General features: G+C 43.2%; 1 protein-coding gene across 9 annotated transcripts in view; it reads right to left on the bottom strand.

The window, feature by feature from the left end:
* SRGAP2 (SLIT-ROBO Rho GTPase activating protein 2) overlaps positions 1 to 24,940 on the bottom strand; it is a 230,964-nt gene that overhangs the window by 162,181 nt on the left and 43,843 nt on the right. Inside the window, exon 1 of one of the 9 annotated variants that reach the window (XM_013058249.2) lies at positions 2,623 to 2,645. The exons of the other annotated variants lie outside the window; for them this stretch is intronic. The gene's annotated coding sequence lies outside the window, so the exon portion shown is untranslated. Of the gene's footprint in view, positions 1 to 2,622; positions 2,646 to 24,940 lie in introns of those variants that run through there. 9 annotated transcript variants of the gene reach the window in all.

The raw sequence follows: 24,940 nt of genomic DNA, 5'->3' as shown, positions 1-24,940 counted from the left end.
CTAGACCTTGAACACACTCTGTGACTTCTTATTTCTCATGTATAATTAGTCATGACGTTACATGTCCCAAAAAGTTACTATTGATTTTAAACATCAATGAGAAAAGAAAAACAAACCTCTGTGGGTTCCATCAGAGGAAGAACTCAAGTTCCTATCTGTTATGTTTGCCAGTGCTTTTTAAGGACATTGTATAAATTATTTTATGTGTCTCCAGACTTTCCAGACAGGGATTACATCTAAATGTATTATAAAGTAATTTTTTAGGGCGCCTGGGTGGCTCAGTGGGTTAAGCCTCTGCCTTCAGCTCAGGTCATGCTCTCAGGGTCCTGGGATCAAGTCCTGCATCAGGCTCTCTGCTCAGCAGGGAGCCTGCTTCCTCCTCTCTCTCTCTCTCTCTCTCTCTCTCTCCCTGCCTCTCTGCCTACTTGTGATCTCTGTTAAATAAATAAATAAAATCTTTTAAAAAAATAATAAAGTAATTTTTTAAAACATCAAAATATGTTCAGAGTAAAAGACACAAAATAACACAGTAGCCTGACTGGATGATTTCTGATTCTATCAGAAATTTCATTTTCCTTTCCAGTGGAGTGTCTTCTCCAACTTTCTGATAAGAAATCCCTATTCCAGTTCTTTATTATTAAATGGCACATTTCTCAGAAAGAAAGCCTGAAAGCATAGTTCCTCTAATTTATAAACTCTATCCCGGAGCATTTTATACACACTCACTATTATGACACGCAGCACAATGTACAGTAATTAGCAATTTACATCTGTCTTCCCTGCCAGGCTAGGAGTGCCACAAGTCCAAGACCATGTCTTATTCTTTGTTACATCCCAGCACCTAGCACAGAGCTGGCATAAATGTTGAATTGAAATAAATGGAAATGAGTTGTGCTTTCCCTGTCTTCAACAATGAATCTCTGGCAGATGCGAACAAAGCCTTCAAGTTAACTATGTGCAGATCCTTGGTCAACCTGACTCACAATGAAGATTCCTGCCTCACTGCCTCCTTTCTCCGCTCTTCCTTCCCCTTCCCTCTCCACCTCCAGAGGGGAGTTTCCCCTGGAAATTGCACAATTCTTTGTGCAGAGAGAAACAACAAGCTTAGTTCCTGTTGACCTGAACAGCGTAATATTCTGGCACATTCAACCTTCACAAAGGAGTAATGAACCTAATCTGGGTTGTCTTTCTAGTGAAAAACTGTCATTTGAACTTCTACTTTTATCTCATGGAGATAGAACATTCTGAAGAACTCACTGCTCATCTTATCCTCGCCAGTCACATATGAAGCAAACACGACTTCTGGATACCCTAAGACAGTGTTTAACTTTTGCTGACTATGGCCCATAGGGAGCAACGCACGTTACATTGTGATTCCAGTATGAACACGCACGTGCACTCACACACACACACACACACACACACACACACACAAATACACATACACACACACATCCCTAAGTCTGATGCAACATTTATCTTTTCTACATTCAATTCACTTTGATATTTTCTATCCTTTTTCCCCCTCCTATTCTATTTAGGTTTTCAAAGAAGCTAGTAAGGGTGGATTAAATTGGTTTCACCACCCATTCAGCAAAGGGGTCATGATCAGCAGTTGGAAAAACACTCTACGGACAGGGCTCTGGTCAGTGTTCTCAAGAACCATTTGGAGACTTCAGGCAGTAACTCAAGAGCTTTTCAAAAGAAAACAAACAGAAAATCAGGGACACAAGATGAAATTCTCTCCTAGAATAAATCATTCCGTATCCTCCCGTGGAAAACCACACCACGCCTGCACTTCTTAGCACAAAGAAATAGGGGGAACTTGGTTAAAAGGCGGGCGCTACACTGGACCCAGACCCGTCCACCAGCCACCCAGTGAGGCCAAGAGAGAACTCATTCCCCTAATGAAACGCCTCATGACTAAGCCTCTGACTATGCTTCCGTGGGCGTGCACGTGCGTAAGGAAGAGTGACGCCGCCAGCCCGTCGCTTCCCGGAGTTGGGAGTTTCGGGGTGTTTTCGCTTCCACTTCCTCACTTCTTCACTGTCAGGAAAGGAGAATGAGAAAGTACTGCATAGGTGGTGGAGAAGGAAAAGTGTTTCGGGATGCTCTCTGGGGTAAAAGGGCTAACAGCAGGGAAACACCTTGAGAAAGCGACTAAAATTATGCCAGATATGCCAGAAATCATAGTTGAGATTCTTGAAACAGAAGAAGGGGAGAGGCTGGATGAAGAGAAAGCCACGCAGTCCTCCTGCTCCGTGGGTCAGGGAAGGGGAAGGGAGGGATTCATGAGTTTGCCAAGTGTCAGAAAAGCACAGGTTCCAGGTCTCCAGCAAGTCTGAATGCAAGCCTTCCTACACCCTCCCCCTCATCATCAAACTCCCCTCCACCCCCAACTCCTAAGAGACACCTGATGGTATGGAGTTAAAAATATGGAAGAGATGGAAAGCTATAAGATCTAATGACACCAAGAATGATACGGATACAGATACAAATGTGGATGGAGAGATACAGATATATACAAGATATTTACAGAGTAAAAGCCAAAGGCCTACATGGCGTAACATGATCAAACATGTCCTTCCCCTCTATATCCACCCCCCCACCGTCTGCTGTCACCTCCTGCTATGTCCTCGCTTCCCTTCCAGACCGCTCTGCTTCAGCCAAAGTGGCTTCCTTGTTATTTCTCAAATACAGCGAGCACACCTGAGCCTTGGGGCCCTCCCCCAGGTTCTTTCACTGGCTGCTGCCTCTACCTGGAATGTTCTCCCCAGTATCCACTTACACCCTCTCACCTCCTTCAAATCTTTGCACAAATCCTAGCACAAATGTGCCCTGCTTTATAAGGCCTCCCCTAAAAGCTTCCCACACCCCCATTTAAAAATGCAACCTGACCCCACTACCCAGCAATCCTGACCCTCCTGATTGTACCTATTACCTTCTAAATACTAAGTAATTTACATATTCATCATGTGTGCTGTTTATCCCCTACTTCCCCTGCAGAAAAGTTTACTCTCAGAGATCTTGGTTTTATAAAATGATGCATCTCAGTAGTGTCTGGTATGATAGATGATCAATAACTACCTGTTGAATGGACAGATGCACGAGGGAATAAAATCTATAGCACAGATTACTACTCTCCCATCGCCTACTTGGTGATGGCTAAAATGAGAACTGGGCTCCTTGTCACAGATGGAAATCAATCAATGACTGAAGTACAAATGTTCAGTTACCCTTGGCCATACTGGTTAAGCCAAAAGTAGAAATTAATACTACCAGATCCTCCTCTGTTCGCACGTAGTTTTCTGCAGGTGGGAACGGCAGCCACAACAAATGAAAAGAGCAAAGAAAGGAAAGAAGTTTCCAAGAAACCAAGAACTTTTAACAGCTCACAACTTACTCATGAGCTATTTATGTTTACCTTCTCCTAGAGAGGAACAAACAGAAGTTTGAGGAAGATATTTTTGTTCAAGTCTCTGAATGCATATAGCCACATCTAGAATGATCTATGAAGAAAAAGGTTTGTGGCTCTCCAATGCGGATTTCTTCACAGAGCCTCAGGGCTCTGAAACATGAAGAGAAACACCTCTCTCAGGCAAGGTTTGAAATCAGATTTATTCAACGGCCAGCCGGAGAAATCCACCAAGATCCTGGGTGTGTCTGTTGGCCCCAAGGGTGACATACAAACACATTTTGGGGTCTGTCCCAAGAGCTTGGGACTTCCACTCCCGACACATTAAGAGGACTGGGCAGCACTGCTTGCTGTACCAACTCAGGAGCCTGAGCCTGCTTCTCTATGGGAAGACATCCCCTAAAAATAAAATTAAGAGTGAAAAGAACATTCCCCATTGGTCCTCTCCTCCGTGTCAGTGAGGACCTGTGCCCAGGAAAAGGGGAGATTTATTTCTCAATGGCAAGCACAGTTCCCAGACCAAGGAAAACCCCAGGAAGGATTTCAGGCCACGAGGGGGCAATTTCAGAAAGACGAGGCCATAAAACAATTAAAGGGGGAATGGGTTAATCTGTAGCTGGTCATAATCCATATGTCCAGAACAGCATCGCTACAAATGGCAATCCCACAGCAGTCACCGACTTTTCAACCGGGACAATTTTTTTCTCCTCCCCTTCCCTCTCCTCCAGAACAGATTTTTATAATGGAGGGGAGGCGAAATTAAGTCAGAGGGTTAGATTCCGGATAGCCAAGGCCCTCAGGCAACCTGAATTTGCCGGAGCTCCTCTCCTGGGAGGGGGCATATTGTGACCAAGCTTCCTGCAGGAGCTCCTGCCATCTGCAAAATTAAATTAAATGGTCCTTCACTTCTGAAATCCTGCCATCAGTGTACCAAAGGGAACATCTGAGTGTACCAGGCAGGGATGATGGCTTTTCCTCTTTACCAACGTACACAAATCATTAGGAGATTAAGTCTCTGAATAGCTAATGTGCATTTTCATAAGAAGGAGAAGTTAAACGCTCTGTCTAACAACCCACATAGAAGGGGCCGAAAGGGCCTGGGATTGTATTTCCTGCTACCTTGGGAAGAGGACTGAAAGCAGGGCAAACAGATAAGGGCTTTTTTACCTCACTTTCATGGGGCAGGTGTGTGCGGACTGGATGTGGGAAACCAAGGGCCAAGAGCTGAAGGGGAGGAAAAAGGGGCCAGGGTAGGCCTAGAAGGCTCTGGAAGGCCCCATGGAAGGGAACAGTAGTCCCCACCCCACCCATTCCACAGGAGCTGCTGTTGCCTGTGGGGGTTAAATTCAAGGACTCTGGAAGGTCTGCAGTCACCGCGGGGCAAATGGACGCTCTAAGGCAAACTGGGATTTAAAGCAAAGCAAGGTATTCCGGTCACCTTTGCTCCTTCACGGGTCCCACTTTCTGACCCTAAAACCCAGACAAAAGATTCTGATGGTTTGAGCCATTTCCCGTATTTCCCTCTAACTGAACGTTTTAACTCCACAAAGTTCCTTCCACACCCACCTAATCTCACTTCCAAGATGCCTAAATTTGGAACAGTGGAAGCAAACGGGTGAAAAGGAACCAAGAAAGGATAATTCGGGAAATGACAATCTTCAGAGCAGCAATCTATAAAAGTAACTTAGACTGGGAACAGATTCATTTGAATATAAAATTACATACAAGTCAGATTTAATTCTAACCACCTCAATCCAATAACTCTTGATTGAGCACCTACTAATCTGCCCTGTGGAGAAAGACAAGAAGTGATTGGTCAGAGCCCTGATCAATCAAAACCACAGTGTGCTCCTAGCCACACGCCAAGAGAGGACTTCTGGGGAAATGCAGTCAAAGCTCTCGATTAGAGATACATAGTAAATAAGCTGGGCCCAGCTAAAGGCCACTGTCTTAACAGCTTCCTGGATTCATGTGCCGCCCCATCCCAGAAGAGACCAAGAAGAAAGTTAAAGAATGACAGACAGGGGCACCTGGGTGGCTCAGTGGGTTAAAGCCTCTGCTTTCGGCTCAGGTCATGATCTCAGGGTCCTGGGATCGGGCTCTCTGCTCAGCGGGGAGCCTGCTTTCCTCTCTCTCTCTCTCTCTCTGCCTGCCTCTCTACCTACTTGTGATCTCTGTCAAATAAATAAATAAAATCTTTAAAAAAAAAAAAAGGGATGACAGACAAAAGTGGAGAGAGAACTCAGATGGCCGCCAGCGTGCTCAGGAATGTATACTTCTGATAAGCCGTCTGGCAGGAAGGGTGGCAGAGAGAATCTTGACATCACATTCGTCTCTGAAAAATTAGAATCTGCAACCTTTTTTTTTTTCCAAACCACCATAGTTACTAAGAAGCCTGTTTGCTTCCCTTTTCCCCTGTTCCAAAAGTTACAGAATTTTCAGAGAGAGAATAAGGAGTAAAAATAACCTCCCGATTCGGTATAGGAAAGGATGCTAAGGTATCAGAATCGACTGGGGGAAAGGGCGGGAAAAAATAAAGCATTTGGAAGCAAAGGAACTCTGCAAGGCTGCCGGCCCGATGTCCTACACTCCTCAGGTCAATACCTAACAGTGGAAACTGACACCATAGCAATGGCATCAGCTGGAAAAGCTTGTAAATTGCCACCTCGAAACATAATGACTACTCACAGAAGGGAGAGAAGTTCTCCCAGGAGCCTTAACTCTACGTGAGGGGCACATCTCTTTTGATCGTTCACACTGCCGTCCTCAAGAGGGGCTCTGGGGTCTGGGGCAGTCTGAAAACTGAAGGGACATCAGACGTCTCTGCCAATTAGTCCACTCAGTCCTCCCCGTCGTTGCAGGGAATGAGCCAAGCACAACAGTCCAGAGCCCTCCAGCAGAAGGGTTCCCATCCTGGATCCCAATTCTTCCCTGAAAAATTCAAAAGCATGAAAAAGCAGTATTTCACAACAAAAAGGTTCTGCCATAAAAATGAAAGGACACAGAGTTAGAGCCTGGGTGACAGAGTTTTGAATTCTAGTAGAAAACACAAATCCCCAGACACCCTCTTTCCCCTGCCCAAGAGCAAAAGCTGACCAGGTATCAAGAAGGAAAAGTGCGGCACGGTCTAGCGCACCCACTACTTCTGCTCGTTCCTCCCTTCCAGAAGCCACTCTCTTTGGAAGGTGACGAGCCGAATGTCCTCCGGCGTGCAATGTCCTCTTGCATTCTGCAAAGCTTCAGAGACAGCCAGGGGGCCGCCTGTGACAGCCCGGTACAATTATAACACAGAGTTCCAGGGACCTCCAACTCTCTGCGCCAATTCCCAAACGCTCAAAAATGTAAAATGAGCAGGGAAGGAGTCTGGACTGCAAAAAGGGAGAGAAAATAATGCTTTAAAAGAAAAAGGGTATTGACTTCCTTGATAATTATTTTCTTCATTTCGCTTTCCTGTATTTTCTAAATTGTCTAGGATAAACATGTTGCTTTTCCAATTAGGAAAAAAAAAGCAATACATGTGACTTAAAATTTTTTTAACAATCCGTATAAGCACGAGGCCCACAGTGCTCTGAGGCAGGGGTCTGGCAGCGCCCCAACCCTGGAGCAGGCGTGATGGGTGCTGGTGGTGAGAGGGGAGGCAGGGGATGGGAAGCTGGAAGAGAAAGAATGAAAGAAAATCCAGTTTTTTAAAACAGGAGAAAATCGGGGGGGGGGGCCTGGGAAAAGGTGGGAATTTCCTATGATTTAGTGGGCCACTTAGAGAGGAAAATATATTCTAACAAAGGCATCTGATCAATGCACTGCCCAAGAAAGTCCTCAAAATAAAGAATCACTATTTCTGGGTATGTTCTGAGAATACATGGTTTTACCCCTGCACATGACTGGGCTGTAAAACCCTGATAGACAATAGAACCCCAAAGGCTTAGGGTGTCTCTGGTGTCTCAAAAGCTCGCCTCCTGGGCCAGAAACATCCCTTGGCCACTGTGAAGCAGACAAGGCAGGAGCACCATTCCTGCTTGTCAGGCCGCCCACCCTCCATCTTTACTCTTCCTATGGACTCCGGCAAGGCCAGAGTCGGACAGGTTCTTCGCCATGAGTCTCACGAGAAACATCATGTTATTCAAGGTTTCATGGGCCTGGGCTTGGAGGAAGCATCCACCACAGTGAAGGGCGAGACACATGCCAATTTCCCAACTGAAACCTCGGTCCCTTCCAGCTCAGCAAACTGTTGGCACAGAACAGTGTGGGAGGATTTCTGTTGTTGTTGTTATAGGAAAGCTACCAAGCGCACCACAGAAAAAATCAACCAATCCTATCAGGATACAACCAATCCTCCATACCTTTTAAGAGAAGAGAACCAAAATCCTGCTTCCTAAATCCTGCCCATTATTACCAAAGCCTGAGCACTACCCTTCTCCCTCGTGAAGGTGTAATTATGCCTAGTTAGAGCTCCCTAACCAGTCATGGCCCAGTCATGGCTCCCTAACCAGTCCACTGCTACTGGCTGAAAAGCCTGAGTTCCAGAAAGGACATTTCCTGAGGTTCTTCTTCAGGTAAACGTCCACAGCTGCCCACATGGAGACCTTGGTAGGCCAACAGAACCTGGGACCTGAGAAACCCTGAAGAGAAGTTAGATTTTTTTTTTTTAAGATTTTATTTATTTATTTGACAGACAGAGATCACAAGTAGTCAAAGAGGCAGGCAGAGAGAGAGGAGGAATCAGGCTCTCTGCTGAGCAAGGAGCCCGATGGTGGGGCTCAATCCCAGGACCCTGGGATCATGACCTGAGCCGAAGGCAGAGGCTTTAACCCCCTGAGCCACCCAGGCACCCCGAGAAGTTAGATTCTTAACTCAGACAGCACCACCACCCCCACCCCTGCCCCGCCAACCCATGGCCTGGGATGCTCAGGAACCCACAGGGGCCTTGTGGGGTTGCACAATGATGAGGGAAGTGCTACCGGCATTTAGTTCGAAGGGATAGGAATACAGTAGAACCCCGAAGGACAACAGTATTTCTGCTAAGAATCGCCATGGACAGAAGTGGCCTTGTCTTATGCTTTCCTGAATGGGTGTAACATGCACTGGGCGGAGAGAGGGACAGGGACAGGCCATTTTCGGAGTAAACAAGGAGAAGTAGGTTCCTCTCCTTCCCCACACCCTGCCTCAAAGTTCTATACCTCGGAGCAAACACTGGTATTATTTCCTTATGTATCTTTCCAGAAATTATCTGTGTACAAACAAGCATCGGTGTACAGGCATCATCTCGCCTCTTTAAAATGCGGCTCTCCACCAGGTTTCTTTCCATTTCACACATCCGTCTGCTCCTTCTTACCACGGGCTGCACAGCACTCCACTGGACAGCTATGCTCTCATTTATAAAACCAGTCCCCTTTGGATGGTCCCTGCCATTGTTCCCCCATTTTTTGCTATCATAAGATCTTTGTTTTGAAGGCACACATGAGTATATGCAGAGAATAAAGTCTTGGAAGGGAACTGCAGTCAAAGGGTGTATGCATTTCAAATTTTTTCAGATGTTACCCAACCAGTGAGTGATATCACTACTGCTTGCTGCCCTGTACCCTGAGAACACACTGTATTAGCAGATATTTTTATCTAATATGTACAAAATGACTAAGTACTATAGGTGTAATTAAATTTGTATTTTTCTCTGAGTGAGATCCAAGCATCTTTTCCTACATTGGTATGCTTGTATGTTGCAATACGGCTGTGGTGTTTTGTTTGTTTCTTTGAAACAACAGTTTATGCTTTTTGTTCCTAGTTTCTTTTGGATTACTGGTCTTTTTTTTTTTTTTCCTTAACTTTTGCTGACTGTGTGAGCACTTTATCCATAAAAGAAATGAGCGCTCTGCCATATGCTACAAATAGATTTCCCACTTCATATTTTTACTACATATTTAATCATTAAGAACTTTTAAAATGTATCGATCTTTACTCATATAGTTTCTAAATTTTCTGTCCTGTTTAGATTATACGCCACGGTTTTAAAAAACATTCTCACAAGGGACAGCTCCATAGCTCAGGAGTTAAGAGAACTGGTCTTACAAAAAAATGTTCTCCCAAACAAACAATAAATTCTCCCATGTTTTTTCTATTTTTATGGTTTTACTACATGTATATTTCAACCCATCTAAAATTTACTTTCATTTAAAGATGAAGATAAGGATCCAATTTAAATTTTTCTAAACGGCTACCCAGTTGTCTCAAAACTAGTTATTAAAAAATCCATTTTTCTCTCCTATCCCAACAATTTGAAATAACACGCTCTTACTCGACACTAAATTCCTGTATGGATTTAGATCGACTTGTGAATTCTTTATGCTATTTTTCTGGGCTCTATTTTTAATGTGAAGGTGGCAAGAACAAATTCAGGGAGCAACCCTGAGGTATGGTAAGAAAAAGGAAATGGCTTTCAAGAGCCTAAAGACAGTATTCATATAAGTTGGAATTAAAAATCACTCTCTCCAATGACTCTAAATACAATAGTCCATGGGACTTTACCCATTGCTTTGTTTTTTGCTTGTAAACAGTTCATGTTTTTAAATGTAAACCTGCTATTAAAATGTAACATACATATAAGAAAAGACACAACTCTCCAGTATCCAGCTTAAAATTTTTTCAGCACAGTTAACAAGATCATGCAACCGGCACCTAGATCAAGAAAGTGTCCTCTGGTGGTTCTAGAAGCCCTTTTGTGGCCCCTTTCCCATCATCCTTCCCCAATCCTGATGCTATTGCCACAGATGCCTTCTGCCTGCCTGTTTATGAACTTCATATAAATGGAATCAATGTGAAATTTTAAAAACGGGCAGAAGGAATCTATGGTCATAATAATCACATATAACACTGTATTATATAATTATGATTCACTAAGAAAATAGGGCTTAAATGTGCAAATATACAAATATCAAATATCAAATCACCATGGTGTACACTTCAAATATCATACAACTATATATATGTCAATGATTACCTCAATAAAGATGAAACACACATAAATAAAGTAGAAAACTTCTTCAGTGAAATCATATACCCTGTACTCTTCGTGTTTCTTTTGCTCGTAATCATGATCATGAAGTACATCCATGTTGTTGTATGTACTCACACTTCATATATTCTTAGGGTACAGACGTAGCATTCCTCTGTGCGACTAACCCAAAATCTCTTGTTATCTACTCCGCCTCTGATGGGCATTCAGGTAACTAAGAACATCCTTCTATATGTTTTTCAGTCTACTGATAACTTCAGCCATTCTGAATCCTTTTGTTTTAGGTATATCTCTTGTATGCAGTAGAGATGTGTTCTGCTGGAGAACCACCTGAAAATATTTTTCTTTTATTTAGGTGAATTTTGGCTCATTTATACTTGTATTGATACATTCAGTCTCAATTCCAACATTTCATGTTATTTTTGCTGTTTCATTATGCTATATTCATTCTATAGTCCTTTTTTTTGCCCCCCCCCATTTGGAAGAGTATATACTTTGTTCTAGGGGTTATCTTTACACTAATACTTTTATAATATCCATAGCTCCCTTTTTTCCTTACTTAATCTCCCTCTATTTGGCTTGTCAGCTTTCAAGGACTCTTTTGACACCTGTGCATTAATTCTGTGGCAGTCTGACTCTGTTTTCTCTCTTTTCTATATCCTCCCCCTCTTCTACTCTCATTTTTATTTCTATTTGTCAGAACATAGACAATTTATATATATTACTCTTCTCCTCTTATCCCTACCCATGTTTTTGTTTTGAATCTATCTTAAAATAGTCTATGAACACTTTGAAGACATCAATTCGCTTTTGTATGGTTTCCTTCCCCCACCTTCCCCTATAGAAAATTCGGCTGTCAGTCTTATCGATTCTCCATTGAGGATAATAATAGATCTTTGTTTTCCTTTGGTTGCTCTTAAGATTTTCTTATTGTCTTTGTTTCTTAGTCAGTTTTACTATGATTGCCTATGGTGTGGTTTTCTTGATTTATTCTGCATAATTCAAAATACCTCTTGAATCTGTAGTTTGATATACTTAGTAGTTTGGGAAAACAATGCAGCATTATGTGTTTAAATATTGTTTCTATCCTGGTCTCTGTTCTCTTGTTCTAGGCCTCCCAATTGCTAAGTGTGTTAGATCATTTCTATGGGAGATTTCTTGTATCTCTAGTATCTTTTTTATATTTTTAAAAAATTTTGGTGTCTGTTCTTCCTTTTACTATTATTAGCTTACAAATTCTTCTTATTCTCAACTGTGTGACACAGTCAGTACCTTCTTACTTTCATTTATCATATTTTTTTATTTTTCTAATTGTCATATCGGTTTTTTAGTTTTCAGATCTCTGCCAGAATTACTCATTTTGGTTTTTTTCTTACTCTTAATCCATGTCCAACAGCTCCATTACCTAGATCCTCTGTAGATCTGTTTCTATTGCCTATTTTTTCTCTTGGTTTCAAATCATGGCATCATATCATCTCGTATGTCTGGTTATTTTTCATTGTATCCTGAACATTTTATATGAAAAGATTATATAATAAGATAAGACACAGGATGACATTATTTTCCTCCAAAGAGGAGGATTCAGGGAAACTGATCATCCATTCAAAATCCTTGATCCAATCAAGGAATGAGAAAAGATGAAGCCGAGCCTCAGTCCTTGGGAAGACTAGCCAATTTCCAGTTATGCTTAATACTAAAGTTCAGCCCTGCAGAGTTACCAACCCAAAGCTCAGGACATTTACTGTAGCCCACTCTTTCTGCCAGGTTCTGAATACAATTTTTTACGCCTCAGCCCATGAGTGTTTGAAAGTTCTACTAGGTTTCTATCCTCTCAGCTGCCTCTTCTAGAATCAACAGATGCCCTAGGGGGGAAAGTTGCCCCCATGCAACTCTGCATTTCCTTGTTCTCTAGAATCTTGGCCCCGTCATATCTTATTGCTTTGTTAGCTCTCCAATGACTTCAAACAGATTTTCAAAAGCTGTGTCCTATTTGTTGGTTTTCTCTGTGGAATTACCTTGTCCATGATATTCAAAGAAGAAATTCAAAGAGAAGCCTGGAGGCAGGAAGTGCAAAGCTGGTTAAGCACCTTGATGTTGTCATCAGGGATTCAGGGCACCATCTGTTCTTCTTTAGTGAATTAGCATAACACATTATATCACAAAATGGCAACTGAAATTCCAGGCATCACATCATAGCCAAGCAATAAAAAGTATGGAGGATGAAAGAAATGGACCATGTCAACCACGTCTATTTCCTTTTCCATATATTTTTTAGTAAATTGGGTATTTTTTCCTTTGAATTATTTTGCCCTATTCATAAGAAGTCACCTTCGCTACGGTAAGAGGAGACTCTGGACAAGTCACATAACCTCTCTAGGCCTCAGTTTCTGTCAGGTGAGTGGCTTGCACTAGATGACCTCTAAGCTACTTTAGCCAGAACATTCTTAAGAGTCTATTAACTCACTTGTCTTCTCATTATTTTTAGGATGAAAGTTAGGGAAAAAAATGGGACAATTCATGTATTTGTTTAAGAGATAAGAACTAGACTCTGAAGATACAGAATGTCCAGCTCTTTTATCCTCAAGATAGCAAAAGTCACGATTTAAGTTAAAATCTAGATTTAAAAGTCTGGAGAAAAATTCTGGAGATTTAAAGTTAGAGAGAAGAAAACATGTTCACTTTACAAAAAATAATTCTAATCTCTGGCATCCCTTGTTATAATGTCTTCCTAAAAAGACTCATTAAATTATGATTCAATTTATAGTAACCCAATTTGCACACACCTTCAAGAACATCTGTAAGTTCTTTTTGTTCATGTCCAAGGACTATTACTTTATTATTATTTTCCTGAAACAGCCCAACACTCTTGGCTTGTATATCACCAAGTATATCAGGCACTCTTTCTCTCTTGGTACCCTTCTATGACTACCCTTCTATGACTTTAGGGGCAATTTTCTCAGTGTTTCTTACGCCTAAACAAAATCTTTCACTATTAATGAGCTTTCAAAGGAAACACCTTTAAACTCCCAACTTGAATTTTTATATATTCTTTAGACATGGAATGTTGAGAGATTCCATATATTTGGTTAAAAGAAATATGAAAAGATTCCTTATTTTTCTCCACCCTTCCTCACATTCCTCATAACCAACAATCTCCTCCCCCGAAAGAGGTTAAAATTTGCCTGCATTATGCCAAATATTTCAGCTTTATTTTCACCATGGAAAAAGTATTAAAGTCAGCTGAATTATTCATGAGACCCTAGGTAACATGATCGTTGTTTTTGGCCTTCAGCTTCAATACTTTCAGTATTGCAATTCATTTTTGGGTTTCTGAATGGAGCTAACAAGGAACTTTGCTATATACATCATTAAATTATTGGCATGTGTCCTGGCACGAAAATTTACACTACATCAACATAGCCATGTATTTGCATGGACATATAGATCTTCGATGCTGGGTAGTTCTTAATTTTATCCATTCTCCGACTTCCCTGAAGTTTCACCCAGATGGGATTTTCAGAGCACTTGCCAACATGAGATGACTAAAACATTCAAGACGGGGGGAAAAAAAGGTCTAGGCTCCAGCTTACAGATTCTTAATCTACCTCTGAAGATGATCAAAGAGACTGGTTTGACTGATGAAGGGCAAACTTCAGCATGCAGGAGCCTCTACTGTCCTTTTCAGTGTGGTCACAAAATCATTTTTCTGAATTTGCACACAGAATTCAGCAGTCCACACCTCTCCTAATACCCAGTCTTTGAATGAGTCGGTTCTCCTTTTAACTCTCATTTAAACATACCTCCTCTCCTGACCTTCTCCCAGTCTCAATCCTCTGGTTTGCCCCAAAGAAAAGAGCGAAAAGAAAAGCAGATAAAACTCCCTCTCCCCATTGCAACTCCAAGCACCACTTTTCTCACTTCTTCCCACTTCTTCCCAGAATAGGTATTGTCCACTCTCGTACCAAGAGACCTCTTACCATCTCACGGTCCAATGAAGCAAATCACTGCCACCAGGCAATGGAATCAATGTCTCTCAATAAACAGACCTGAGCTCTATCCCTAAGCTTCTTTCAGAAAATGTATAGTCAGTCCATAGACTTTTCCTGGGGACATTTATGGAAAATTTAAGGAAATATTTCATCATTCTCTTTGCTTCCAAAATCATCTTAGATAAGGCAAAAGGATTTGTGTCTATTTCGGTTCTACTTCCCCTTAGTTGAAGAGCCAGGTTAACACCACTAAACTGGACCAGTATCCACCAAGCAAGCAGATGTCAGGACAGGCTGGCAGCTGGAAATGGGTGCTCTCCAGGAGAGACTTCACACTACACATAAACAAAACTCAGATTTCATCTCCAGTAAACCCAGTGGGATGCTAATGAGTTTTCAAAGATAAAAAAGCAAACTGATCTCATTCTCGGCTGTCATTTTATTTTGAAATGTACCAGCTACTTAATTTTGTCACAATGCCGCCAGTAATACAACACATTTCTCTCTTACCTCTAGTGCTCTCTTATTTCCAAGGCAAAAGAAACTACTCTAGAAGCACCCAGGGTCTTAAGACATATCAGGAACTGTTAAAGGACAGTGACAAGGATCCTAGGAGACTGTCATTTTCTTCTCACGACCTCTTTGCTCTTTGGATATTTGCTTATCACATGAACTTGTTTCTTTCCTTTCAGAGCACTTATCTCACTTTGTAATCATCTTTATTCATTTGTTTATTTACTGTCGTCTGTCTCCTCTTATAGAATCTTAATGTTCTATAAGGAGAGAGGTTTTATCTGTCTTATTCAGTGTTATACCCCAACCTAACAATGCCCAGCATGTAGTAAATACTCAATAAATGTCTGTTGAAGTAGAGAGGATGAGCTGGGTTCTGCTGCAGTAAGAAACATCCCCCAAATTTCAGTGGTTTAACACAAAAAAAGCTCATTTCTTCCTTATTATATGTGACCAACAGGCGTAAAGAGGGGAGAATATTTCCATCATTGCTCTTTAAGGACCCAGGTTGACAGAGGCTCTACCTAGTCACAAACTTTCACATTACCGAGGCAGGAAAAGAGAACGCTATGTTGTCTCCTACTGGCAGTTGCTTCTGCCCAGAAGGGCCACGTGACTTGCTTTTGGGCCAGCAAAATGGGGCCATATGTGGTCCTTCTGGGCAGAAGCAACTGCAAAGGGAATATCCAAAGAGAAGTGGATGTGATGTGCACTGGAGGCCCATGGAGAATCAAAGAGCAAATCTAGAATCATGCTGTTATAAAGGCTTTCAATTGGTTCATTCCTCCATGTCTGGGCAAGGTTGCAATTAACAAAAGGTAACAGGCAACAGCAGATGTACTAATGCATCAAACCAAAAATGGACGTTATATACATCATACCAAAAAGCTTTTCAAAATCAGTAATTGAGTGATATTACTACAAGAGCCTTATAAAAAGAAAATACATCTTAATTGCCCAATCAAGAGGAAATACCAGTATTCACTATGTCATTTATCTTAGGAACAAACTAAATGATTACCGTGCATTCAGTACACACGCTCTTTGTAACTGAAACCCTCTTGGGAACTAGTAACCAACTGTAGGAAAACATGCAACAGTTTGATGTCATGTTTTCAGATGATTAAAAAAAAAAATTGAAAATCCATTCATACATTTATTTTTTCTACCCACTACACGTGAACAAAAGCAATTAACCAGCAGCAGCATTTGGGCCCTCTATGACACATCCCCTACTACTGAAGAAGGCCTGACCCATGTACAGAACTTTCTCTAGAGCATGTCTCTTGGTATTTCCTGCAGATATAAAACGTTGATTTCATTCCTGCTAGATGGGCCTTTTTTTCACCTCCATCGTCAGTCTCTTACAGTGAGATCACCTCCAGTTACAACTCTCCCACCAAATGAATTCCCAAGTTGCCATGGTAACTAACACCTTCCTCCAAACTGTCAATATGTTTCCGAATCTTCAAGGCAGCCCTCTTGATCTACTGCCAGAAGTACCAGTCTCCTCTTGCAAGAGCAAGCACCTTCTTTCTCGCCAAATCTATAAATGAGCCCCTCTGGAAGATTCTCTGCTAATAATAGTACCAGCTACCACCTATAAGACCCTCTTTGGTATCTCTCAATCTCACTGAATCATTTTTAAGACTCTGCACAGTAGAGATCATTCTCCTTATTTTACAGATTAAAGTAATTGCAAATCAGACGTTATAGAACTAGACAAGAGGCAGGGCTAAGAGTTGAACACCAAATTCTCTGACCATATTGCCTGAGGCATCCTCCCTGGGCACAAGGATTTTCCAGCTCACAGGAGCACAGAGCACTTTCACCTATCCCGTTCTCTCAGCTTAACCCTGCTCCTTTGTCCAAGAAGACTTTTCGTATTTCAAGACCACTGAGTTTGCTTGAATATTAACACAACACTACTCCAAATCCAATAGCACTTCAAGGTGTGTTAATGCTGATTAAACATTAAGAAAGAAAAGGCTTCATTTTTCTGCTTCGTCTCCTGTGTTCCCAGGGCTTTGGTGAGGATGAACAAGATAATGGGTGTTAAGTGTTTTGTACTCAGAGCGAAGGTACGAGATCAATACCCCGCAGATGTTATGGCACCCACGATGTGACGAGGTGCCAAGGAATGTCCGTACGGCTGGAACGGCAGCCAAGTCTTCTGGATTTGCTTCCTTTGGCCCCTTTGAGAGCCCCTCCCCCGCCACGTGACCCACATCCTTACTATTCTCCCCTAAACACAAATTGTGGGGCATACAAAGCCAGCACTGTACTTACTTCTTAACTGACCTATCCCTCCCCCCATGCCCAACACACAGGCAGACTATGGGAGCTTTGTAAACAAGGGCAGAACACTTACCATCCCACAGTGATTTTTTCCAGTCTGCCTTTTTTTAACCACTCACCTGGCAGGAACTGCTATTCCCCTGGCCAGCAGCTGTTTGTAAAACTGGTCGGTCTCCCTGTTTTCACACCAAAGATAGTATTTCTCTAGTAGAAATACTAGAGAGTCCTTGAAATAAGACAATTAGCAAGTCACCTAGAATTTCCACCCACTCCACAGAGGCACACAAACAAGACAATTCACGCAGTTTGTTGTCTGGAGTAAACAGGACGCTCTACCCACCACAGAGCCCAGAGGTTGGCACGGAATGACTCACTCCAAGTAGTAGCTACGGTGGCCCAGTTCCCTACTTCACACAGCCATGTGCTGCCATGGGAAAGGCGCTCCTCCCCGCCCCCACCTTCCCTCACATACTTCTGCACATCAATCCATTAAGAATCTGAAGTGTAATTTATCTTATTCACTATTATCCTGTTAAATTGCTCTACAGCTGCCACGGCAGTAATTGCGGTGATCAGTGATTCAGACTTCTTGAGCACAGGGCCCTAAGTAGGTTTCATTATTAAAATTTCCAAAGGTTTTATTATTAAAATAAACCTGAGAAGGAGCAGTGTGGCCATGGGGCAGTCGTACTAATGACTCTCGAGTGATGAAGGGACGTCGGTCCCGTCATCGATGCCGCACTCACGAATCCCAGTAATTGGGAATTTATCAACCAATAAAACCAACCAGCATTCTAAGAACGACGAATAACTCTCTACAAAGCTGCCTTTGTTCACGGAGGGATTGCTCATCACGGCAAATCTTGGCAGCAGCGCAAGCGTCCTTCGAAGGGACTGGTTCAGTAAGCCAGGAGGCCCTCGTCCACACAACGGAATACTATGCAGCTCTGAGAAAAGAAGGACGACACTCTCTGTACCACCACGGAACAATCCCTAGAACTTACCACTAAGGACAGAAAGCAAGCTACAGAACGGGGTATATAATGTGCAGCCTTTTGTATAAAAAAAGAGTAGCAAGAGGGGGTGCCTGGGTGGCTCAGTAGGCTAAGCGTCTGCCTTCGGCTCAGGTCATGATCCCAGAGTCCTAGGATCGAGTTCCGAATTGGGTTCCTCGCTCGGTGGAGAGCCTGCTTCTCCCTCTCCCTTTGCCTTTTCCCCCACTCGGACTCGCTCACCCTCTCTCTCAAATAAATAAAATCTTTAAAAAAAAAAAAAAAAGAGAGAGAGAGAGAGAGAGAGAGTTGTGGGAGGAATAAGAACACATATTCACATTTGCTTGTATTTACATAAAGAAACTCTAGACAGTTGTGTAAGGAACTACTGAGAGGCATATAATAAGGGATAGGAGATCTAGGAGGTGGACCAGAACTGAGAAGGAAGTAACACTTCTCAAAACACACATTTTAAAAATAATTGTTTCATGTTTTTATTTTTTATTTTTTAAAGATTTATTTCTTTGACAGACAGAGATCACAAGGAGGCAGAGAGGCAGGCAGAGAGAGAGGAAGGGAAGCAGGCTCCCCGCTGAGCAGAGAGCCCAATGTGGGGCTCAATCCCAGGACCCTGGGATCATGACCTGAGCAGAAGGCAGAGGCTTTAACCTACTGAGCCACCCAGGCACCCCAATTTTTTCATGTTTCTAATTTCTCTTTACAACCTACTTCATTAGGTGGGGGGCTGGGAGGGGTTTTGTTATCATCACTTTGGGGACCAAGTGATCAGGCTTCAGACTTCTTACCTCGGCCTGCTAGAAGTCACTAACCACAGGACAGTAACACTTTAGGTCAGGAAAGTATTCTTCTTCTGACTTTCTGACTTTAGGTCAGGAAAGTGTCAAGACTGTGACTTGACTGTTTCCTTAGGGAAGGAGAAACTGATCACACATAAGGGCACATAAAATCTGAACACTGTAAGACGAGGTTAACCCGGCCTTCTAAAAATGTGTAACCAGCAGAATTGTGACACTGTGCTAATTATGGTGCGGGTGGCAGAGAACAGGTAGAGCGGCCCGCTTCCTCCCTTTACAATTTTGCTTTTATTCTTGGCGCTTCATAAGGGACTTTGGTGAAAACCAAAGATTTACATCCAAGTCTAGTATTACAACTATCTTAAGGCTACTTTCAGCACAAGTGATTTTTTTTTATAAACCATTCACATGGCTCCCCTTCCCCAGACAAAAACAAAGAAGACAGAAGAAGAGGGGCACGTCGGAGGTTTATCTAGCTTCGTGAGTTAAGATGGGGGCACTAAATGAATGATATTAAGGCAACTGTCTAACCCGAGTATCAGAGAATTCTGGCTCCAGTGAAACTCCTGGGACAACAAAGACTCCTAGCAATCCACACCCTCGAGTAGATATAAATGCACGCATGAATCAGGAGCAGAGTCAAAAGGCCGGTGTTAGCAGGGAGTCTGGTAAGGAAGAGTCCCCAGAGCTGCCCCAGTCGCCCCACCAGGGGAGAAGCAGGATGGCATCCAGAAGAGCACGTGAAACAGGCCTTCACGGGAGCCCACCAGCCTCCACAGAAAAAATATCCCACAGTCATGACTAACTGACACAAACTGCCCAGGCGGTTAGTTTAGCTTTCCCTCCTACCTAGATCCAAATCTGTATAGGAAATAAATGCTCTGTGAGATCTACCCTTGCCCTCTTCCTGGGAGAGCAAGCACGAGCTGATCGCTTCAAGATCCCTCCCGGCAGGGGCGCCTGGGTGGCTCAGTGGGTTAAAGCCTCTGTGTTCCGCTCAGGTCATGATCCCACGGTCCTGGGATTGAGCCCCAACATCGGGCTCTCTGCTCCGTGGGGAGCCTGCCTCCCCCTGCCTCTCTGCCTGCTTGTGATCTACCTCTGTTGAATAAACAAATAAAATCTTACTAAAAAAAAAAAAAAATCCCTCCCCACAGCAGCCTGGGCTAATGCCACTAAGCTCCAGACCTGTTTCAACTACCCTTTGACACCACTTCCAGGATGTGCTGGGTGTCCCATGTCCCAAGAGCCTTCTCCCTGGTAACATAAGCTCTTTCTAGCTCTACTTTCCCTGTCTCGGTTAATGGTACGGCCAGGCACCGAAATACCTAAACCAAATTCTGACACTTCTTCTGTTTGCCCTGACTTCAATCCACTCACTCAATGATCAGCTGTACTGACTTTAGCTCCTAAATATCTCTGCAGACCTTGCTTTCTCTTCATTTTCACGGTCACTGCCTTACTCAGTATCTCGCCATTCATTCAACCACATTTGCTGTGCGTAGGTCATAGCTAGGTACTTTTCAACAGAAGAAAAGCAGTATGCTCCGAGCTTTCTGGTGTTGGGGCTTCTCTGGACTATTTACATACATTCTTGTCTCCTACCATTCTCTATACAGCACCAGGAGTAGCTTCTCAAAAAATTAAATAGATCATTTAATTCAGAGGTCAGCAAACTCTTTCTATAAAGGGCCGGCAAGTAAATATCTAAGGCTTCTAGGCCATATGTTCTCTGTCACAACTACTTAACTCGCTCTTCCAATGTAAAAACAGCCATGGGCAATACGTAAACCAATGGGCGTGCTTGTGTTCCAATATGCTTTATTTACCAAAATAGGCAGCAGGCCAGACTTGACCCAGGGGCTGCAGTTTGCCAACCCCTGATTTAATTAACCGCAGCTTCTCACTCCTTCGGAATTAATCTGAATTCCTTCCCATGGCCCACAGGCCCTCCAACCTCATCTCAATACCGCCTGCCCTCTCTCCTCCAACCACCCGACCTTCACGGCACTCAAACACTATGCCAAGTACATTCTCATCCCAGGGTTGCTGCACTTGCTGTTGTCCCCATTCAGACCACTCCTCCCTGATCGCCCCATAGTTGCCTCAGTTTGAATGTCACTTCCCCAAAAGGGCCCTCACTGAAACTATGCCAATATGTCAGCACTCACCCCAGCACCCATTCTAGCTCCCAAGGCTCTATTTATTTTCTTCAAATTATTTATCACCATCTGAAAAACACCATTTGTTGCATGTATATTGTCTGTCTACCCAACCTCACATGACCTCTAGAATGTCTGATTCGTTTGCCCCTAGGCTCCCAGCACCTAGAACTGTGCCCGGCACTAAGCAGAGGCTCCATCTGAAATGTGACCACCTCTAAGTCACTGGCATCCTCATTCTAAAATACAAATTGGATCATGTCACGCCCCCTGCACAGGATAGGTCTGCGGCCCCCCACTGGCTTTAGGATACAAATGCCAATGATGCAACCGGGCTAGGATAGCTCTTATCACACTTTCTGATGCTCTCCCAGCAGACTGTGGCCTCAGGGCAGCAAGGACCACGTCTTGTTCATCTTTCCACCTCAAGTGCCCAGCACAGTGCCAGGAACACTGTAGGTGCTTCATAAACACTGAATGAAATTGATCAATCAACAGGGGTAAAGCAACTTGCACAACGCTAAATTAGAATTGATAACTTGGTGAATACCAAATTTAAAGCCAACGACACAAGATTTTGCTTTCCTTTCCATGCTTTGTAAGCAACCTGGGCAGGGGCTATGCTTGTAATTCTGAATCTGGCTTTAGATATTGTCCTGGCTTCTACCTGGCAGGCAGCCAGCTACTCACCCTACTCTAAAAGAACAGTGGGAGAGAAGTGGGGAGAGAAGCAGGGACAGAAGTAAATTCAATCTCTCTAGGTCCTTCTCTGTAAGCAGCTCTGATAAGGGGTTAGGGAAAAAGACAGAGCTCGGGCTACGATACAGCTTAGGGATTCTCCATGAATTCCAAATGTCCACATTCTGTCATCTATTAGCAAAAAACACCCAACGCTAGCTGTTTTGCTGTCTAAAATAACCCAAGGCATTCAGGGAATTTCTGCAGAACTGCCTTACCAATAGAATGGAAATTGTTACTTCTAGAAGAATTTCTATTAGCCCTTTGAAATCCTTCAACATTCATTAAGGCCAAGGAGTTGGCACCTAATTCAGTCTGATGGGTGCAAGAATAGAGTCTTTCTAGGGAATACAGACTCCCAAATCGTTCAGGTGGGACGTAGGGAGAGAATATATTACTCAGAATCAAAGGGAAATGAAAAGAGGCCAAGCCAGAATGTTATTACTCTCCTTCTCAGGTGGGGGATTGAGTTCCAGCGTCATTCTATTCCCTTTGCGTGGCCTCCGCACTTAGCATCTTGGGTGTAGCCAGCAAGGTTCTCTTCTAATGTAATAGAATCTGTTTCAGCAAAGCCTAAGCTAAGCCATCTCCAGTCTCCAAAAATGATAGGCTATAAATTACCGGGTCTCCCATGTGATATAATGAAGTGCAAATTAGCACAGCCCTGAGTGAGGCTCTACGTGCTCCTCCAAGCAAATTCATCTGGCGGACTGGAGCAAGCACAGATCCCTAGATCTGGGATGACTTCATTTTGATCCTAGCTCTTCATCGCTCAGCTACGGAGAGGTCCAATCACCCAACCCAAAGAGGGGAGGGGGCAATAAGGCTCCGGGTTTTCCAACCTTAATGTCTGCTTCTCTTCCACATTTATTAGTCCCACGTAAAGAAGCTAAGCAAGCTAAACTAAGGTGATTAAATAATTAAGCCTTATAGACAGTACCTCCAGAGATCCACAAAACTAACACTCAAGACAGTCAGACAATCAACCTTGAGGGTGACTTATTGACTTGCCTCTGAAGAAAGAACCAATGATTTGTCAGGTCTGGAACCATTCAAAATTCCTGTCAAGGATGTGCCAACACAGGAGCCAAGAACCAATCGTTCAAATGAGCCCAGCTGCCAAGTCCATTCACAAGGCCATCTTCTCCTATTGTTCCATTTAAAGAAACGGTAGCCCATTACCTATCCTTAAAGCCCTCTGCTCCTCCCTGGCAGAAAATCAACAGGATAACCTATAAAACACCACTCCGAAGATGCCGAAATCCGTGGATTACAAGAGGAAAGAAAAGGTTAAGAAGAAGTCGGCCAGCGACATGCTGAGCCAACAGCACACTCTAACCCGCCCCCCAGCCCTGCCTGATCCTCGGGAGGTTGATACTAAACTGATGAGACAGACCTACAGGTTCTCAGACTGAAACAGGAACTCCGGAGCTGGTTCTTCAGCAGTAAATCTTGAAAGACCGGATATGATTTTGAGGACAAGGACAGTCTGAGATAAATGAAATGTTAGGAACTGGCAGAACACAGGACCCAAAAGGGCAAAAGTTAAGCTGAGCCAAGACAGAACCTTTCTTATGGGGTATGAAGCATGGGCTGGGATTACTATTCCCACCAGGGAAGGCACAGCATACACAGGGCGAGCAAAATTCAGGGGGAATCGAAGTAGAATTGTCAGAACCAGGGGTAGAGCACAAGATTCTCAGAGATGAATCTTAACCAGAGATTCATAGTGGTTGATTATTGATCTTTCATTCCCAGCAAAAATGTCATGCTGGCTATGAGCAGAGCAGGATGTTGGCTGTGTGTGTATTGGGGGAGGACATCACAAATGTAATTCAGCCCTAGAGCCCAGACTGAGTTCTCTACTAAAAGGAATCAAGGCTGGCAAAGAAATGGCTGATTCCACATCTGCTGCAGAATAGAGTCTGGAAGATGGTGCTGTGCCAGAAAGCGAGAAAGTTGTCAAAGTTAAACAGGGTCATGTCAAAAGAACACAGGAGTCAACTTGAAGGGACGCCATCTGACTTAAGATGAGAGATAGTGAGCACCCAAAACAGTTAATAAATAATGACTGCAATGGGTAGAAACACATGAAATACACAATAAATCTATGAGTTCGTAATGGTATTTAGAAAAAACAAACAAAAAAAAAAGTGTTGGTCACCACTGGAGATTATTAGGCTACTAATTCACTGTTCTGAAAAATGATTTTAAAAGAAGGTGGGAAATTTATCCAGTTATTTATTTATTTATCCAGTCTTCCCTGTATAAAAGTAAATGTTCAGGGACGCCTGGGTGGCTCAGTTGGCTAAGTGGCTGCTTTCGGCTCAAGGTCATGATCCCAGCGTTCTGGGATGGAATCCCACATCAGGCTCCTTGCTCAGGAGGGAGCCTGTTTCTCCCTCTGCCTCTGCCAGCCACTCTGCCTGTGCTCATTCTCTCTGACAAATAAATAAATAAAATCTTAAAAAAAAAAAAAAAAGTAAATGTTCAGGGGGCTAGGAAAAGATTGAACAAATCTGGCAAAATGGGATAACTGCTTTATCTGGGTGCTCGGTAAATAGAGGTTCCTTTTATTTCTTTTGTGTATATAGAAAACCCTACCACTGCCATCACGACCTTAAGGTTTAGGCAAGACCTCTGCCTATGAGAGGGACTAGGATATAAGGGGAAATTTTAGCCCTGCTGGGCTGAGCCAACTGGAAGGATATCGTGAGAGGCCAAGGCACAGAGGCATCATGGCTGGTACCCAGCACTTGACCTAGAACCCCAGATTTCAGGTTGGTGGGTCCACGGTTTGCAGGTGGAGAATCTGAGGCTGCTTCTAAAGCTCACTTTTCAGTCCTGAGTGGCTTAGGAACTAAAAAGTCTTGAAAATGGAGGCTTCATACAAGTTCAACCAAGAGGAGCCAGGAAAATTAAAGGCACGAGGAAGGGGCAAGGGCTAGCGCAGACTGGCAAGAATAAGGGTAAAAGTCACACTGAATTGGTGATTACTTCACCAAAAGAAAC

Source organism: Mustela putorius, unplaced genomic scaffold (assembly GCF_011764305.1).
Source record: "Mustela putorius furo isolate JIRA1106 unplaced genomic scaffold, ASM1176430v1.1 tig00000508_pilon_pilon_pilon, whole genome shotgun sequence".
Classification (NCBI taxonomy): domain Eukaryota; kingdom Metazoa; phylum Chordata; class Mammalia; order Carnivora; family Mustelidae; genus Mustela; species Mustela putorius.
The sequence above is the reverse complement of the archived record's forward strand: the minus strand, read 5'-3'. Positions and strand labels throughout refer to the sequence as shown.